This window comes from Chiloscyllium plagiosum, chromosome 25 (genome assembly GCF_004010195.1).
Source record: "Chiloscyllium plagiosum isolate BGI_BamShark_2017 chromosome 25, ASM401019v2, whole genome shotgun sequence".
Classification (NCBI taxonomy): domain Eukaryota; kingdom Metazoa; phylum Chordata; class Chondrichthyes; order Orectolobiformes; family Hemiscylliidae; genus Chiloscyllium; species Chiloscyllium plagiosum.
Window position 1 is genome coordinate 43,557,656 of NC_057734.1, and position 19,397 is coordinate 43,577,052.

The 19,397-nt window shown below is 42.1% G+C and overlaps 1 protein-coding gene across 6 annotated transcripts in view; it reads right to left on the bottom strand.

Annotated features, from left to right (window-relative positions):
- LOC122562798 (apoptosis-inducing factor 3) overlaps window positions 1–19,164 on the bottom strand; it is a 138,469-nt gene extending 119,305 nt beyond the window's left edge. For 4 of the 6 annotated variants that reach the window (XM_043716022.1, XM_043716021.1, XM_043716019.1 and 1 more), the window contains exon 1: window positions 9,541–9,805. The gene's annotated coding sequence lies outside the window, so the exon portion shown is untranslated. Of the gene's footprint in view, window positions 1–9,540; window positions 9,806–11,973; window positions 12,037–12,175; window positions 12,187–19,086 lie in introns of those variants that run through there. The other 2 variants (XM_043716017.1, XM_043716018.1) reach the window with 2 other exon arrangements.
- Window positions 19,165–19,397: the final 233 nt, after the last annotated feature.

Below are 19,397 nucleotides of genomic sequence, written 5' to 3' on the forward strand. Positions count from 1 at the left end.
ACACTTCGGCGGGTCGGTGTGGACTTGTTGGGCCGAAGGACCTGTTTCCACATTGTAATGTAATCTAATCTAATCTAATCTATTTGGTCTTTGTGTGCTGTTTTTCTGCAGATGCTGGTTTGAAGTTCTCCGTTAAATGTTTGTTCTACTGTGACATCTAGGAATGGGAGTCTGTTGTCGTTCTACCTGTCGTTTGTGAATTTTATGCCAGTCAGGGTATTGTTGGTGGTCTTGGAGGTTTCCTCTAATTTGTTCCGTTTTGTAATCACGAAGGTGTCATCCACGTAGCGGACCCAAAATTTGGGTTGAATAGTTGGGAGAGCTATTTGCTCAAGTCTCTGCATTACTGCTTCTGCTATTAACAGTATCCTTACCAGGATACATGAACATCAACTAGCCACTTAAAAGACATGACTCACTATCACTAGTATCCTAACATACAGATGAGCAAGGACACTACTTTGACTAGGACAACACATCCATCGTAGGAGAAGCCAAACAGGGACATGCATGGGAATTCCTAGAGGCCTAGCATTCTAACCAGAACTCCATCAATAAACGCATCCATTTGCACCCCATCTACCATCCTCTGAGAAAAAGAACCGGAAATGATATCACCCACCTTAAGAAACAAAGGCAGATAAATAGAAAGCGGAACATAACACCAGCGCTTCACCAGAGGCTTTCACTGATGATGTTACCTTGTCATGGTGATGAAACATCTGAAAACAAACCTTCCAGCTCAATGAGCAAACTTACAACCAGAACCTCAACCTGAGCTACAAATCTTCTCAAAAATTGCAAGCATATATCCCTCTTCCCACTGTTCAACTCTCTAATGTCTGACTCAGTGTGTGCAGGAGATATGATACAAAGAGTGCAACTTTCTCTTTGGTCTGACAAGTGGGTCTGATGGACTGAGTGAGAGACAGGCTCTCATTGGGATCTTCCCCACGGAGTCCAATTAATGGGCAGAGGGCAGAATGTCTGTCCAATTAAAGATGGTCAGTGGGCTTTGGAAATGGGAAGGTCAATCTGCGGCCTTACAACTTGAAAGCAGCTGTAGGTTGCACTGGAAGATGAGTAAGGGAGAGATACTTGAAAATGGCAACACTCTCTCCAATCTCCTTTAACATCTGACGTGAAAGATAGCTTTTGAAGCCAGGTCTGCTTCCAGCATCCGAATTTGCCTCTATTGCCTTTGGGAGCCTGGAGGCTTACTGGAAAATGCCAGTCAGCTTTTTTCAATTGACCTTAGGTAACCTTACGTCAGATCAGCTAACCACCATGTGTGATGAATAGCCCCTATCTTTCCTCCCCAAAAATCCCTTAGGGTGGGGGCAAGAGAGAGGCATGCGGGACAAGACACTATTTTTAGCATCAATCTGGATCTTGTCAGAGCTAAAAGCTGAGTGCAAAAGTCTGCTTGTATTAACAGTTCTGTCAGTCACACTTCTTGTGTCATACTTTGTACAAATTCTTAGTGCCTGGTTCACAATGCATTGGGTTGAGTCAAACCTCATCTCCCTGCAGAAGGACAAAATCAGAACTGAATTGCCAGGGAGATTTTGAATCACATTTAGTCAGAGTCAGATGTGAGAAGGATCATGTCATGACATAGTAAGGATACATGAAAGTGACAAATCACGGTTGAAGATAAAGCAAAAGCTAAAATCAATTAGATCAAAATATGTTTGCAATTTGTCCAGGCCATTGTTATAAGTCTCCCACTACGGTTGCTACTTGCTACTGAAAATTAGTTTCGCAATAAGGATATTAAGAGGTCAAGGTTTACAGTAAATTAATTAAATGTACCGTTATGATAACATTTACTATGAATTAAATTCCTTTTATCAATATGGGAGATTTAAATCTTGTGTTCTTCCAGGTTCCCAAGGTCTTCCCAATTAGTGAATGAGACTCAGGGCATAGAATTACCACAGTGTGGTTAATTACGAGAATTAAAACCACTCAGGGAAATCACTTTTTCAATGTCACATTGTTCCTAACATTGCATTGCATTCATCAGAAGGTTTGCAATGGAGAGTGAGTCACTGATCTGGATCCTCATATCACCATTCAATTGTAACAGTTCTGTGAATGACCTCAGCCTACAATAGCTCCATGGAGGTGTCTATTGGAGCCATAATTTTAAAGGAACAAGCCAAGGTAGCAGCTACACATCACAACCACAGTCTATCTAGACCATGCCACAGCCTCTACTGAAGTTATCAATTTGAGTTCCCATGTTACATAAACAATATGGTGAGGCTCCATTACTGTTCCCCTTAGTGCATTGACTATAGGAATTGGGATGCTCAGTTGCAACTGTACAACAAATTGGTTAGGCCACTTTGGAATACTGCATTTAGTTCTAGTCTCCTTGCTATAGGAAGGATGTTGTTAAGTTTGAAAGGGTTTACAAGGATGTTGCTGAGGTTGGAGGATTTGAGCTATAGAGAGAGGCTGAATAGGCTGGGTCTATTTCCCCTGGAATGTTGCAGGCAAAGGGGTGACCTATAGAGGGGCATGGATAGGATGAATTGCCAAGGTCTTTTGCCGAGGATAGGGGAGTCCAAAGAGAGAGGGCCACAGGTTTAAAGTGAGAGGGAAAGATGTGGTGCATGTATGGAATGAGCTGGTACAACTACAACATTAAAAAGGCATCGGGGTGGGTATATGAATAGCAAGGGTTTGGAGGGATGGACAAAATTCTGGCAAACGTGACTAGATTAATTTAGGATATCTGGTCCGCATGGATGAGTTGACCAAAGGGTCTGTTTCCAAGCTGTATAACTCCATGACTCGATGTCACTGAGCCACATACGGATGGGAAGGTGTGTGTTTGAAGAGATTGGTTCCATATATAAAAGGGGGTCAGAGATGCAGAGAGGTTTAGAGAAGACATTTCAGAGCTGAGGGCCTAGGCAGGCGAAGGCCAATGGTATAATGATGAAATCAGGGATGTACAAGAGGCAGGAAGAATTGGCCGATTTCAGAGATTGCAGAGGATTGCTGGAGGGTTTCATAGAGATAGTAAAGGGCAAGGCTATTGGAGAAATTTGAAAACAACAATGACTACACTTCAAGAACATTTCATTGGCTGTGAGATCTTTTGGGGCACTCTAGGGTCAGGAGCAATATTCCCTTTAAATGTTGTTATTGTGCACATCCTTTTGTTTGAATAAAAGCAAATTACTGCGGATGCTGGAATCTGAAACCAAAAGAGAAAATGCTGGAAAATCTCAGCAGGTCTGGCAGCATCTGTAAGGAGAGAAAAGAGCTGACATTTCTAGTGTAACTGATCCTTTGTCAAAGCTTTGTTTGAGTGTATGGTTCTATTATATTTTTTGCGTGTGTCTATACAGACATATTATTTATCAGAATACAAGGTGGGCATAATATCTTGCAGAGTGCTGCATGGTCATGCACTTACTCAGCTTAGCAAGAATATGGATCAATTATAAATGTAGTAATGTGAGATCTACATTCTTGTGAGTGAACTGCAATAGGTTTAATTGAACAGAACTATATCAGGATGGTAAAAGAGAAAGTCAGACTTGGAGCCCTGCAGACTCAGCCTCCAGCTCCATGTGAACTGAGGTCACCATGACCTATACTGCAGTTCAGTGGCTGTACTTAGAGTAGAAGATACAATTCTCTTCATTCTGCATCTTCCCCAAAGTTCTTTTATTGTATCTCTTTTTCCCATTATTATTCAGCCATGAACATTTAACACTGCTACTGCCCTTGCTGGAACCCCACGTGTCTTTTGTGCTTCAGGGACTGATTTCCAGCAACACACCTGGTTCTCAGAGAGTTTGTAGGATGTGTGTATGTCCTTGACATTTCTCCAATGACTGGTCATTGGGCTGACTCCCAGCTCCCCTGCATCTGCATTCAGCCCAGTGAAGCAGTTGAGGCTGCCTCATTGAATATTTTTAAAGCAAAAATAGATAGATATTTGAACATTAAAGGAATTAAGGTTTATGGTGAGCAGGTGGAATCCATGAATAACGGAGCAGGCTCAGATGGCCTATTCCTGCTCCTATTACTTATATTCTTATGATCAACAATTTCAACGCATTGTATACTTACAAGATCCACTTTGTACTTGAACATCTCTGTCTGTCTGGGTGGCTTCCTATTAGTTACTAGAAGTTGTTGCATTTTCCGTCGATGGGCCTTTGCTGCGGTTTGAAGTTTTTTTCTGTAAACACGCCACACTTACAGTGATGCTCTCTGTGCACCATTGCTATAATTTGTTGTATACAATTGGCTTCTGCCTGTGACTCTGTGGCTCCATCCAGCCTGACTGAAGCTTCAATTGTTTTCAAGTTCTGAGTCTGGTATGACCGCAGAGCTCTTGCTAACTCCATTGTTGCCAGCAGCTGAGACTTTGTGGTGACTTTACCGGCTGTAGCAATTTCTGAAGCAACACTTGCTTTCACTATAGACTGAACCAACACAAGGCTACTTTCCCAGAGGTGATCTGACTATCTAAACTTCACTAACTAATGGTGACTACTGTTGATGTTGCTGCAGGTTCTGTGGAATAAGTAAATCATTTTATTTATTCTTTACCTTCTTCAAGAGAGGACTGGTTCTGATTGAAAGAGACCATTGTGCGACTAGGAACTGTGTCCCCTGACTCTGACAGTACAGGAACATCTGAAATTTTAGTTTCAAATAAATGAGCATCCTGTGGGCTGGGTTCATTCTCTGTAACTAAACCTGAAAAACCACACAATCATTTGGAATACCCTTGGGTGCTGGCCACCTCTTTCTTTTACCTTCTATTTCCAGTTTCTGTTTTGGGAGAAATGGTGGAAGGTGGGCTTCTTCCCCAGCCTCCTCCAATGTCTTTGGTGTTTGCCAACCAAAGGCTATTTAAAACTTCACAAGCAGCTTCACTCAATAAAGAACTGAAATGATTAGGAATTATGTATAAGGTCTCGCGATCTCCTTTTCACTGCAGCAAAATATAGCATGCATCTGGCTTCTTACTCTGATTTTTGTATCCTTCCAAGTCTCAAAGTGGATCCCTAGTCTCAACCAGAGCATCTTAAAGGATCGAAAGCTCTGCTCCAGAATCCAATTTAAAATTAATTGTCTGCCATTTCTTTAACCTCTGTTTGCCAAAAGTCATCTTGCAGTCTATCATTTCATCCAAGAAGAATTCATTCATAGATTAATTCCAGAGATAAAAGATGCGGCTCACGAGGAGAGATTGAGCAGCTTCAGCCGATACTCCTTAGAGTTTACAAGAATGGAAGGAGGTCTAATCCAGGTTTATAAGATATTAATGGGATTGACAGAGTACACACAGTGGATATTTCTCCTTGCAAGGCAATCTTGAATGGGAGGTCAACGTTTTACGCTGGGGGCTGGCAGATTTAAACAGAGATGAGGATGAATTGCTTCTCTCAAAGGAAGTCATTACCTCAGAGAGCAGTGGGTTATGGGATACTGAATAAATTTGAGAAGGGGATAGATAGATTTTTAATTGGTAACAGGTTAGAAGTGGAACAACTCCTCATAGCCAGTAGCTTATCACCAAGTCACCCTTTATTTACACATACATAGTACTGGACATTGGTCCAATTTCCTCAAAGTCAGTTCTCAGAGTAAGGAGAACCTCTGACACTCCTGTTTCTATCTGTCAGCCAAGGCTCCCAGATTCACAGCCCCAATCAGTGAACTCATATTCTATGAGGTCCATCCGACTGACCTAGTCACAGCTACAAAACGGTTATGGGGATTGGGCAGAAAAGTGGAGTTGAGGCCAAGATGAGATCAGTCATGATCGCATTGAATGGCAGAGCAGAATTGCCAGGATTACCTGCGCCTGCTCCTTGTTCTTATGTTCTTATCGACTCTTGCTTACGGTATTAACTTTTTGCCAGGTCTAACATAGGATTTCTTCTCAAACTCTAATGGAAGATGAATGCTTTAACAGCATAATTCCTTAACGCATTTTCTTCTACAATACCTTGTTCCTTGAGAATGGTGTCCGCACTGTTGCTGATCACATGCAATACACTCTTGTCCCTTGTCTGGCTTCTTTTTGAGACCTGCTATTGCAACATGATATCGGCTGAACTGTTACCACTAACTTAGCTAATACACAGCCTTGACAGCACCCTCCACCTAATCTAGAAGGTCAATTAAAGGGAAAGTTTTTCCCATTATCCAGACAACTGAATTATTTCTTTGTCCTCATGCTACAGGGGTGTTCTCTCGAATAAGTCTCTTCCCGGGGTGTCTGGCATGTGGAAATCTATTGATCACTGCAGCCTAGTGATTTCTTACTGTTGCTAACCGTGGGTCCTGCCTTGGGGGCTTCCCCTGCCCTTTCTTCACCTTTTGGGTGTTTTTTCCTGTTCTAAGGTTCAGTGCCAAGATGTGCCTTGAAGCTGATGTCTAGTTGGGCACCACCATTGCTGAACTTTACTTTGGCCATTTCCCTGCCTCTGGATTTGCAGTACTGAGTGGGGCTGGTGGTTTCCAGTCACTGGACTTCATATTAGGTTCTTACCATCTTCCTCTGATTCCAAGCTACCGTGGCCATTTCCACCAATGTGGGATTTACTTGTGAGTGAACTTTTGAGTAATAAAGAAGACTTTATTGAATAAAACTATGTAAACAAGATGGTAAGAGATGATAGCTTACAAAGAGACACACGTCAATGGTCCATAATGTCAACTTGTACAGGAATGTCCTTTTGTACAGATTCAATAGTTATTCTTCCACTCATTTATGGGACATGGGTGTTGCTAACTGGCCACCATTTATTACCCGTCCCTAGTTGCCCTTGAGAAGGTGGTGGTGTGCTAGCTTCTTGAACCATTGCTGTGAGTTGACCCACAATGCCAACTGAGAGGGAATTTCTGGTTTTTGAATCAGCGACAGTAAAGGAATGGCGATATATTTCCAAGTCAGGATGGTGAGTGGCTTGGAGGGGAACTTGAAGGTGGTGGTGTTCCCATGTATCTGCTGCCCATGTCCTTCTAGATGGTCCTAGGTTTGGAAGGTACAGTCTAAGGATCATTGATGAATTTGGTGAATTTGGTAAAGATACAATTGCCTTCATTCTGTGCTTTCAATGAGCTAGCTCTTCACATCATTATTTGAATGGTTCAGTGATTATGTCCCTTTTTGTATTTACTCACTACGCCATCAGAGGGAGCTGTTTAATCTTTTTGTAACTTAATAATTCTTCAACCTTTGAGAAAAACCCTCCGTTATTCTAACCCATTTAAAATAAAAGCTAACATTGCAAGCGGTCATTTGTAACAGATTCCTGGTGACTAATTTTACAGAGACAGCTTGACACATATCCCCAGTTTCTGCTGGGTGCATTGCATTGATTTTAAGTGAAAACAGAGGAAGTGAGGAAGCTGTCACAGTGTTTGTCAATTTTATTATGAGAAAAACATTCAAATCCAGACAATCCATATGGAATAAAAGTGTGATTTTTCACTGGGAATTTATTTCATTGATTTTGTCTCCTGACCAACAGTCACTTCATGTGGCTGATAACCAACAAAGTAATGAACAGCTCAGCTCTTCACTTATTCCTGTTCACTGCTCCCTCTGAGATTCTTGGTCCAAACACATTTAAGGATGTTTGGCAGGTTGTTGAATAATAACCCCTCGCTGTTGAAAAACATGTTCTCAGACCCAGAATTCTACACTTAACATCACCAGTGTCAATGTATTGAGCTCCTGCATTGTAAGTGACAGCCAGCTGTTGATATCCTCTTTATAGCACAACATTATCCTCTTTGAAATTTATTGCCAAGTGCTCATTTACCTCAGTACAATACATTCAAATATCCTTGGAAATGGTACTTGGTCAAATTCCCAGCACTGATTCACTTGTACCCACCAGGTTTAACCCTTTCTTCTTTCCTTTGGACAGGGTGTAATATCTGCAATCTGTAGCCACTGTTTCAATATATGCTGTTAACTGTCTACACAATTCACTGCCAGGTTTCGACCATTTCATTCACCTCAATTGATTTATTGCTCGTGATTCAACTCACTGCTACTGTCTATTATTATTTGCCACTGCCATGTTTTTATTACCCTGCTATTTAATTCACTGTCAAGGGGCTGCTACTGATCATTTAACTGTGTGACATGTACAGCTGATGGCAGCTTCTTTGTCATGTCACCCATTGTCCTCCATGTAATTCATTGGCATTCCCTATCTCTAACTCACTTCCAAATGTTTATTATCCTTTCCATGTTTAACTGCGTTCTAACCCAAATGATCATCTTTTAATCTCAGAATTCATCCACTAGTTATTTTCCATGTAATATGCTCCCTACTACTGCACATCTTCAATGTACCTTATTGTATGGACTTATTTTTCATGTAACTCATTACCTAATCATTCTGAAATTTCACCAGCGGTTCTGCCGATCTTCAGTAATAAATTATTGTTTAATGTTTAATTGAGACCCTCTTAGAGCCTTATCTTTAAAGTCCCTTCAGCCCTCTTTGTAACGGAGAGGGTAGGGGGTGTGAGGTGGTTTGGAAAGATACCACAGTGTGAAACAGTTATGAAACTGTGAAACAGCAACGAAAGTGGAGAGAAAAGATTAACTCAATCTTTGACAGCTGTCAGTCGCCATTCCTGCCTTTTCCTGTACAAATTGTGTTCAGACTTATGGTTAAAGAGGGGTTTTCCACTGCTTGTCTTCCTACAACAGCAGTTTCAGACTGTAGACTTGCAGAATTGTTGCAGAACACGAGGACTGTCACCCAACAAAGCAATTCACCTGGAGTCATCCCCTCTATCTCCTTACAAGCTTGCACTAATCAACGAGGTCCTCTGGCTTACATCGCTTCCTCAAACAACATTGACTACAACACAGATTATCTGCTCTTTATAATATTGTTGGCTATGAACTATTTTCTATATAACCTCTGCCCCATTAATGTCTGCCTTCATATGAGTTATCCACTTATCCCCTGTCATTGATGAATTACCCTTTGTCAGAGAAGTTTGTCAGCAACCAAAGGGTTAATGCAGATCTCTGAAAGTACAGGTCAGCTCTGTAACTCAATCATTTCAGGAGAGGAGCAATTCAAAAATACAACCGATCAGGTCCTTTTCATGCAATAATCGCCCATAGGATCCTGTTCACCACAAACTCTGAGCAGTAATTAATATGTGCCAAAAAGATCAAATAGACAGTCAAGTCCAATTTAAGCTTACACCCTGCGTTATGCCTTTCAATATCACTAGCACTGTACTTCCAGTATAAGGCAAAACCTAAAGACAGACTGCTAGAGATTGCATGTTCAGTCAGGGTGACATATAGTTGTCAGATGCTCACAACACTGCAAATGTTTATTTCAGAAATTCATGCTGCTCTTGCCTGCATGCAGACAGAAGCGAGCAAGGTGGGTTTTTTTTTGCCAACCAAGGTTTTAGGCATTTCTTCCTTAACAGAGGTCTGGGTCAGCCAGAACAGCTGAGAATGTTACCTGATTTCTGCAGGGATGCGGGCACAGTGACGCTTACCTGGGCTCAAGCAGCTGATGCAGACTGATACTTCCCAGTGAGGTTTTGTGGGTTTTTTTTTCCTCAAACCGATCCAAGATACAGAATTCCTTTACCTTTGCTGTTGTAAATAATACAAATAAAAAAGGCTCTCCGTCTTCCTCTGCTCTGACTGGTTGTAAGCGTGTTTGCCAAGGAATTTCCTGAGTGGTAATCACATGAGAGCGAAGCCTCTGCAGCAGAGGCGAACTGAAAGAAACTGAGTGGGTTGCAGCGGGGAGCTCTGGCAAGCAGCAACAGAACAGCATTGGTGAAGGGGCAGGATGCTAGCGCAGCACAGATTGAGAAACAGCCCTCCTCCTCTTCTCTGTCCCTCCCCCCGCACCCCCTCCACCTCTCTCTCTCGCTCTCTGTGAACACTGTCCTCAGGAAGGCTGACTCAGACTTTCTCCCCTGCAGCCCTGAGGTACTGCCTTCATCTAGCGCAAGTGAATCCTGTTTGCCATTTCTGAGATGGGAAATTCCCTTTTATGTTTTCCAGTGCCTTCACTCCTTCTTGTCGAATGCTCTGGGGAGGTTTGGAAAGATACTGCACAGTTAGCAACAAAAGTTGGAGGGGAAGAAGATTTGAACCAATCTTGGGCAACTGTCAGTCAGTGTTCCTGCCTGTTTCCGTATGGATTTGCAGTCAGATTTATGATTGAAGGGAACTGGGATCCCACAACAGCAGAGAGATGCCACAGAATCACAGAACTGTCATAGACTCACAGAGATGTACAGCACGAACAGACCCTTCGGTCCAACTCATCCATGCCCGAATTAATCTAGTCCTATTTCGCCCAAATCCCTCTAAACTTTTCCTATTCATGTACCCATCCAGGTGGCTTTTAAATGTTGCAATTGTAAAAGGAGCCCATCCAGCCTATCATATTAGTGCCAGCCCTCTGATGCAGCAATCCACCCGTTACACTCCTTTGCCTTCTCTCTCTCTCTGTCCTTTTTAGTAAATAATCCAATTCTCGTTTGAATGTCTGAATTGACCCTGCCTCCACCACACTCTGGGCCAGTGCATCCCAGCTCCTGTCCATTCACTGCATGGAAAAGTACTGTGGGTCCCCACTGCTTCCTTTGCCAATTGCATTCAATATGTGCTCTCACCTTTTCAATTCTCCCACCAGTGCCAACAGTTTCTCCCTCATTTTTTTTTGTCCAGACACCTCATGATTTGCACATCTCTATCAAACCTTCTCTCAACCTTTGCATCTCCAAGGGAAACAGTCCAAATTCTCTAATATATCCATGCAACCAAAGTTTCTTATCCCCAGAACCATTTTTTGTGAATGTTTTTTGCAGACTCTCTAACTCCTTCACATCTTCTGTAAAATCTGGTTGAGCGTGTGGTGCTGGAAGAGCACAGCAGATCAGGCAGCATCTGAGGAGCAGGAGAATTGATATTTTGGGCATAAACTCTTCATCAGGAATGCGATGAAGGGTTTATGCTCGAAGTCGATTCTCCCGCTCCTCAGCTGCTGCCTGACCTGCTGTGCTTTTCCAGCACCACACTCTTGACTCTGATCTCCAGCATCTGCAGTCCTCACTTTCTCCCTGTAAAATCTGGTGCCCTGAACTAAACAGAATACTCCAGTTGAGGACGAACTAGTTTTTAATAGAAGTTGAACATACTTGCTCTTGTATTCTGTGCCAATATTAATAAAGTCTATGATATTAGGATGCTCTCTCAACCTGTATAGCCACCTTCAATGACTTATGCACATATTCATCCAGGTCCCTCTCTAACAACCCCCTTTAAAATTGTACTGTTTATTTTATCCTTCTACATTCTTCCGACTAAAGTAAGTCATTTTGCATCACTCTACATCAGGGTTCAGTTACCACCCGTTTATCTACATCCTTTTGAAGTTCCACACAGTTTCTAGTCGGAGGTCACAGTGCATCCAAGTTTCATATGACTTGCATGTTTTAAACTTGCACCCCAGACACCAACGAAAAGTCAGTAATATTGATCAGGGAGACCAAGGGACCCAACACCTGAAGAACTCCATAACAAATCTCCCCCCAGTCCAACACATATCCATGATCCACTCTTTCTCTTGTCAGTCAGCCAATTCTCTATCCTTGTCACAACTGCCCTTTCATTATGAGGATTATAACTGAGCTCACATGTCTCTTGTGTGGCGCTGTATCAGATGCCTTTTGGAAATCCATGTACAACACATCAACAGCATTCCCTTTATCCATCCTCAATTTGCCCTGAACAAATATATTTTGATTTTCCTTATTAAATCCATATTTGACCAAGGGCCTATTAGAGTTGGTATTATCATTTCTAAAAGCTTAAATGCTACCACGGATACACCGAATGGCCAGGACTTGTTGGACTTATTTTGAACTAAACTGTAATATTTGCAATTCTCACATTCATTGGCACCATACCTTAAGGGAGTGGCTCCTCAATCCCCTTTCACTTCTCTCAGTATACTTGAATGCATCCTGTAACTGCTAAGTTAACAAGTTAATGATGACTCAGGGACAAATTGATAATGCCATCATGACCAATGTTTCCCACCACTACCACCATCATTACCACCAAATCTGGCAAGGCCCTGAATAAATCCATCAGTTTGTTCCTCCTGACCTGGAGTTGTGGCTGCCAGAGGTCCATCGATGTGTCCCGCAATTGTGAAATGATGGCTTGGCAGCTACTGAAAAAAACAGAAGAAACATTTCCACACTGGCAACACCCACCTGTTCCAGTGGAACTGCGACTATTCACAATCTTGAACTTTCTGATTGGCCCATTCTACCTGCACAGCCTGACCCACCAACCCAAATTGGACAGAAATACTGGGATGGGGGCGAGCTGTTAATTCGCTGACTAAACGGCCACTTCCAGGAAGATTACACAGTCGAGCAGAACTTGAACACCATTTGGATAAGGACCCATACAACGCCTGGTGTTGGAAAACGTTTGAAGGCAACACTCAGCCCTTCTTGTTTGCATTTGGAACTAATCAGGTTTAAGTTAAAAATGGATTCAAACTCAGGTAAGAACTAGGGGACAATGTCCAGGATTTCCAAAAATGTTCAATGACATTGACAGAATAAATAAGTTGAAACTGTTCAGAACAGTCATTAACAAGAGGACATAAGTTTCAAGTGGGTGGTGTAAGATTCAGGGGAGGCATGAAGGAACCAATTGTTAACAGATGAAGTGTTAGGATCTGGAATACATTGTACAAAAAATGAATACTTGGAATGGAAAGGATTGCTGAGTTATGGTGAAAGGGCAGAGGATCAAGACCATACTCTGATATGATGGGCCAAATGGCTTTCATCTGGCTAGATCAGTCTATGTTTCTATCAGAGATTACAAAGAGAAAGGATATTTAGGAAAAGTCCAACATGATTACAGATAGTCACATGGACACTGATAGCCAAAATAAATGGAGTCCGCATTTAGAGTGAAGAAAGGCAAAATGAAGAATATGGAAGCACATGTAAGGAAAAGCTTCCATTATATTAGCTCTTTAATAACTTCAGGATGTACTAAAGCACTTTAAAGCCAATAGTAATTCTCAAGTTGAGGAATAAGTACTGCCCATAATACCAGGGAGAACTCCCCTACTCCCTTTCTCCAAGCAGTATGGTGGCTCAGTGGATAGCCCTGCTGCCTCACAGTGCCAGGGACCCGGGTTTGATTCCACCCTCGGGCGACTGTCTGTGTGGAGTTTACTGATTCTCCTGTGCCTGCGTGGGTTTACACTAGATGCTCCAATTTACGCTCACAGCCCAGGTTAGCCATGCTAAATTGCCCATAGTGTCCAGGGATGTGCAGGCTAAGTAGATTAGCCATGGGAAATGCAGGTTATAGGGAGAGGGCAGGGGTTGGGTCTGGGTGGAAAGCTATTCGGAGGGTCAGCATAGACTTGATGGGCTGAATGGCCTGCTTCCACATTTTAGAGATTCTATGGTTCCTCTTCAAATATCTATTACCCCTACCCGAGTGAACAGATGAGACTTGGGTTTAACCTCTCAATTGAAAAATGACATCTCCATTTCTCTAATCTTGTACTGGAGTCTTGGCTCAGGTCCAGGCAAGGAAATCTGGATCTACCTGCTGAGTCAGGGGGAGAATGTGGTCCTCATTGCAGCACAGCTAACACTGCGAATTAAACTGAGATTGGAGACAGTGCAACTAACCACTGGAATAAATGATAAAACGGAGCTTAGGAAAAAAGGGTGTGCAGATGACTCTTTCTGAGTGTTTGCCTTTCTCCTGTTTTAACCTGGGGAGCCAGGAATTCTGTCTGCATTAGAAATACTTTGGCACCCACACATATCAGCATTTTATAAACAGCCCAGAATGTATGAATTATTCAAAAAGCCCACTCTCATGCTGCATTGATGTTTCAATCTTTGCCCAGTACCTCATCTCTCGTCATAATTACAATGCATCACTCTAGTCTGTACTGGAATAAATCTTATCAAGTCATGTGATATAACTACAAAAGCTTATCTCAAGCTGTTTCCTCAACTACTTCTTGCTGGTAAAACCTCTCATAGTGAATGAATCCATTTGTATATATTGTATAAATTGCAATACATTAAGGAATCAATGCTCTTCAAGATTGAAACACCACTGCAGTTTGTGGCAACACTCCAACACTTTGATTACATAGTGCAGCTTTCAGCCCGTGTGTAAATCTGTGTATATTCTCCAGTCCAATATCCTTCAGCCAGAGGATATACCGGACTCTATGACCAGAGTTCTAAAGTCATGGAGTTTTTTAGCACAGAAACAGACCCTTCAGTCCAACTCAGATGTCCTAAATTAATCTAGTTAAAAATCACACAACACCAGGTTATAGTCCAATAGGTTTATAAACTGGTGTTGTGTGATTTTTAACTTTGTCCACCCCAGTCCAAGCACCTCCAAGTCATAAACTAATCTCGTCCCATTTGCCAGCATTTCACCCATATCCCTATAAACCGTTCTTATTCTTGTATCCATCCAGATGTCTTTAAAATGTTGTGATTATGCCCACCTCCACCACTTCCTCTGGCAGCTCAATCCATACACACACCACCCTCTGTGTGAAAAAGTTGTCCCTTAGGTCCCTTTTACATCTTTGCCGTCTCACTTTAGACCTATGCTTTTTCATTTTGGACTCACATATCATAGGAAAAAGACCTTGGCTATTTACTCGATCCATGCCCCTCAGGATTTTATAAACTTCTTTAAGGTTACCCCTCAGCCTCCAACGCTCCAGGGAAAATAACCCCAGCTTATTCAGCCTTTCCATGCAGATCAAACCCTCCAGCCTTGGCAACATCCTTGTAAATCTTTTCTGCATGCATTCAAGTTTAACAACATCTCTCCTGTAGCAGAGAGACCAGAATTGAATGCAATATTCCAAAAGTGGCCTAACCAATGTCCTGTACAACCGCAACATGACGTCCCAACGTCTTTACTCAAAACACTGTTTTAGAATTCATCACTAATACTCACCCAAGCAGTAAAATGATACATTAAACCAACAACAACTTGTATTTACACAGCGCCTTCAGTAAATACAATATCTCATAGCATTTGATAAGAGTATTTTCAACAGGATTTGACACTTATCCACATGAGGAGACATTAAAAGTTGAAATTAGTCAAAGAGGTAGGTTGTTAAGGAGCATCTAATGGAGAAAAGAAAGAATGAGGAGAAGGGAGGGTCCAGTAGGGGAACTCCAGAGTTTGGGAATGAGGCAGACGTAGGAGTGGTCACCAGTGATGGAGAGATAATACCAAGGAGTGTGTATGAGAACAGATTTGGAGAAATTGTGATACATTGGAGGAAATCGCAAACGGAGGGAGGTGTGAGGTTAGCGATAGATTTGAAGGCAACAATTGGAATTTTTAAATCAAGGCATTGCTTGACTGGGAATCAACTGACAGTTGAAGGGAAGTTGGGGTGAGTCATGTGAATAAGAAACAAAGGAAAGCCACTTGGCCCTTCAGCCTGCTCTGCCAATCAATAAGATCATGGCTCATCTGACTTTAACCTCAATTCTACATTCCTGTATATCACTGATAATCTTTTGTCCCTTTGCTTTAAAAATATTTAAGGATTCTGCATCCACTGCCTTTTGAGGAAGGGAATTCCAAGGATTCAAAACATTCTGAGACTCTGAACAATGACTCCTAGTTCTAGATCCTCTCACAAGAGGAAACATGCTTTCTATATCTCCCCAGTCTTACATTTCAAATAAGTCATCTCTGATTGTTCTAAACTCTAGATTGTATGGACCTTGCCTGTCTAGCCTTTCCTCATTAGGCAATCTGTTTATTGCTAGTATTAATCTAATGTGGCCAGACGGGCTGCTCAAAATGATGGATTTATGAAAAGTGGACAACAAATGAGACATTATGCTTGAACTTGAATGGAACGGAATGGACCTGAATGACATCCCCAGGACAATCAGAAACACCAAGTTGTTTACCAGACACAGGAGCACCTCACACCCTTGTTTGGAGAGGGCTACCTGACCTATGTGCGTCCAACACCTCTAGAAATGGAATGTCAGAATGTCAACATCTGGTTGGGTCAAATCAATCAGAATGATCAAACCCTGATTAATCTATTGGTGGACATCAAAGACCCTCCCAAAAGGGCGTGAAGACTTCTAACAATCACCACAACACCACCCTCAGGAATGGTAACCCAGGACTAACCACTGTGAAGAGAAGACACCCCTGGGATCACTGGGAAAATAAGACCAGATGATCATTGCCACGTGAATCAAGACTAAGATCTAATGTGTTGGTATATGATCATCCAGAGTTAATTAAAGCACAAAATATTTGATTAGATTTATAGAGTACACTGTTAGTTTGTAGAGTATTTAATTATTATTATATTAATTGTGTTAAATAATCATGTAATATCATGTAATATTATTAAGATTCGACTCGCAATTTGTTTGCTGTGTGGCAAGCGCCATATTAGTAAACATTCTCAGAACTGATTCCAATGCATTAACATCCCTCCGTAACTACAGTGATGAGTACTGTACACAGTACTCCAGGTGTGGTCTCACCCATGCTCTGTATAGCTGAAGCATAACCTCCCTGCTCTTGCATTCGAATTCCCCTCACAATAAAACTGAACATTCTATTAGCTTTGCTGATTACATGCTGAACCTGCACATGAACGTTCTGCGAATAATGTACTAAGACACCTTTGCTCTGAGATCTCTGCAGCCTCTCACTGTTTAGATAATACGCTTTTTTAAAATTCTTTTTGCTAAAATGGACAATTTCACACTTGGCCACTCCTCACTTGCGTTTTGTATGTTATTAAGGATGCCTTGTGATTGTGGAATTAAAATTGTAGCATTCCAAAATCAAAAGCACTGCATCTTTGAAAAGAAGAAAGCAAGAACTTAGATTGATTCAGCAGCTTCAGGATGTACCAATGCACCTTATCTTAAAAACCAATGGTTGAAATGTAGGAAAATTGCAGCAGGCATCACAAACCAAATGGTCTCCTGCGGTGGTGCTGTTGAGGGACAAATAACCTTTGATACTCAATATTATAACAATATTACATAGTAGATCTCACAAATAAGATAAAATAAAGCAGCTTTTAAAGATTAATCAGTCGTGAGTTTTACCTCTATTATGTTCCAGTTTGAACACATGCAATGTATTCATATACATTTCTGTCAGCAGTGTTTTAACACAGACATTAACCTGTTCAAAATGGCATTCATGAGTGTAAAGAACACTAACAGAAACATATCTGACCATTACTGGCTGAATTTAATGGGTAGAAATAAATAAATTCAGTAACAGCATCAGAATTGATAATGTTCAGACACCTGTAGTACTGAAATAATCACATTTTTTTCTTCCTGGGTACCTTTCTGGGAATTGTACTCTGTCGAGAGGAGAAGCAGGTGCAGAGACTCTGGAGAGTTAGCAGGAGAGCAGAGGGAAGGGCATTGTATTCAAAGGGATTCTTACCTTCCCATCAGAAGATAAAGCAACATGGCTGCAGTTCTATGACGAACAGTGCACTGAGGAGTACCAGTCAATGCCACATGAGGAGTACCAGTCAATGCCACATTGCCCTTGGCAGTCCGTACCACCATGGGTCTGAACTCCATTGCTTCCACCACCTCCTTCCAATCTGCCACTGGGGATATCACTAACATCAGTCAATCATTGGCTGATGTTGACATGAAGTAGGTGACCCATTTCCTTCCTCTGCAGGTGAACAGCAACTGAAGGACCTGACTCAAGGCTTTGTCCAGATTGCAGCCTTCATCCGAGTCCAGGGAGTTGATGTCTAAACCCGTTCCTTTGCAGCCTCATTCAAACAACCCCTCTCCCTCTATGAATCGCAAAGATGGCCATTCCATTCATGTGTGACCACCAGTGGATCATCACCAGCAGCACATACTGTCGATCAGTCGTAGCCCTTTGGGCATTCCAGGTGAACATTCCAGTTTCCTATGCTTTTGTAGTTCATTTCCAATGCCCGTCCCAGTTTTCCATCCTCAACGTAACTATGCCTGCCCACAGCTATCAACTAATATTGCAGAATCCCCACAGGAACACACTCACAAGCAAAGAGTTTAGCATGGGTCATAATTTTTATGACTTACTCAAATACTTGCATGTTCATTATTACCCCAGTGTTGTGTTTGTCTCAAGTATTTTCTTCTCGAGCTGAGTGACCTCCAAAAGGCAGCTGCTCAAGAGAAGCTGTGATGTTCACAGTCAGTCTACTCAAGGAGCTCAATCCTAAAAGGCTTTCTGCTATGGTAATACAGAGTGGCTCACTTTTTGGCATTGATTCAAAGTTTCAGGTAGCGCCGGATCTGCTATTATCATGACGAATGGTGTATTCTTTCCTTCCCTGCTACCAAACAGTGGATCACTCTTCCTGCAGATCAATGGGAGGCTAGCCTGCAGAATACCCAAAACCCTAATTACTCCACCTCACAGTTTGCTCAAACTGTTGGAGATGCTACAGCCTGCAGCCTGAAGGAGTTTGCTGCATACTATTCCAGCGCTACAAACTCCAAGTGGCCTGAGGAATTTCGCTGCCTTATCTGCTCAGTTGGATTATGCTCCACAGTTGAATGTGGAGAGACAATCTCAAGCACTGCAACCCATCTCATATTGTCCTTTCAGTTGTTGAGAGTGAGCAGAGTGAATAACAGCAATGCAGCCTAGTGGCTAGTATATCCCCACTGTGTCAGGGTAACAGAAAGCATGAATTCATCTAAGAGAAGCCAAATTTCCTTTGAGCATATCCAACCTCCTTGTAACAATCACCCAGTTCATGTGAGCTAAAGGAGAACTGTCTGCACTGTCATGATTTGGAGCAACGCTCCAAAAGCTAGTGCTTCCTGTTGGACTATAACCTGGTGTTGTGTGATTTTTAACATCTGTACTGTGACATGTTATATTCAGAGAAATACCCATTCAACTAGAGAGCCAGACAACCTGAGAACCACAAAGCAGGATAGCAATAGTTTAGCTCCTACCTGCCAACCAATAAGGAAACCAGCTGCAGTTCTTGCTACGGATCCATTACTCCCAATAGGTCCAGAATAAAGATATTGCCTTTACAATTCTCAACAAGTAGGGTCACTGAATTATATATTGATGGATTTGCTTTATAGAGCGACATATCAGCTCAGATTTAATTCCCATGTGATAATGGAGGGAGGTATGGCAACACTTTCCCAGCTTCGAGCGAAGTTCAGCCACTTTCCTCGTTATCACGGTTCCGGTTTTATAGCTTTGAGAGTTAACCATTCACTCTTTATAGCCCCCGTAAAGGAGCAGGTTCACT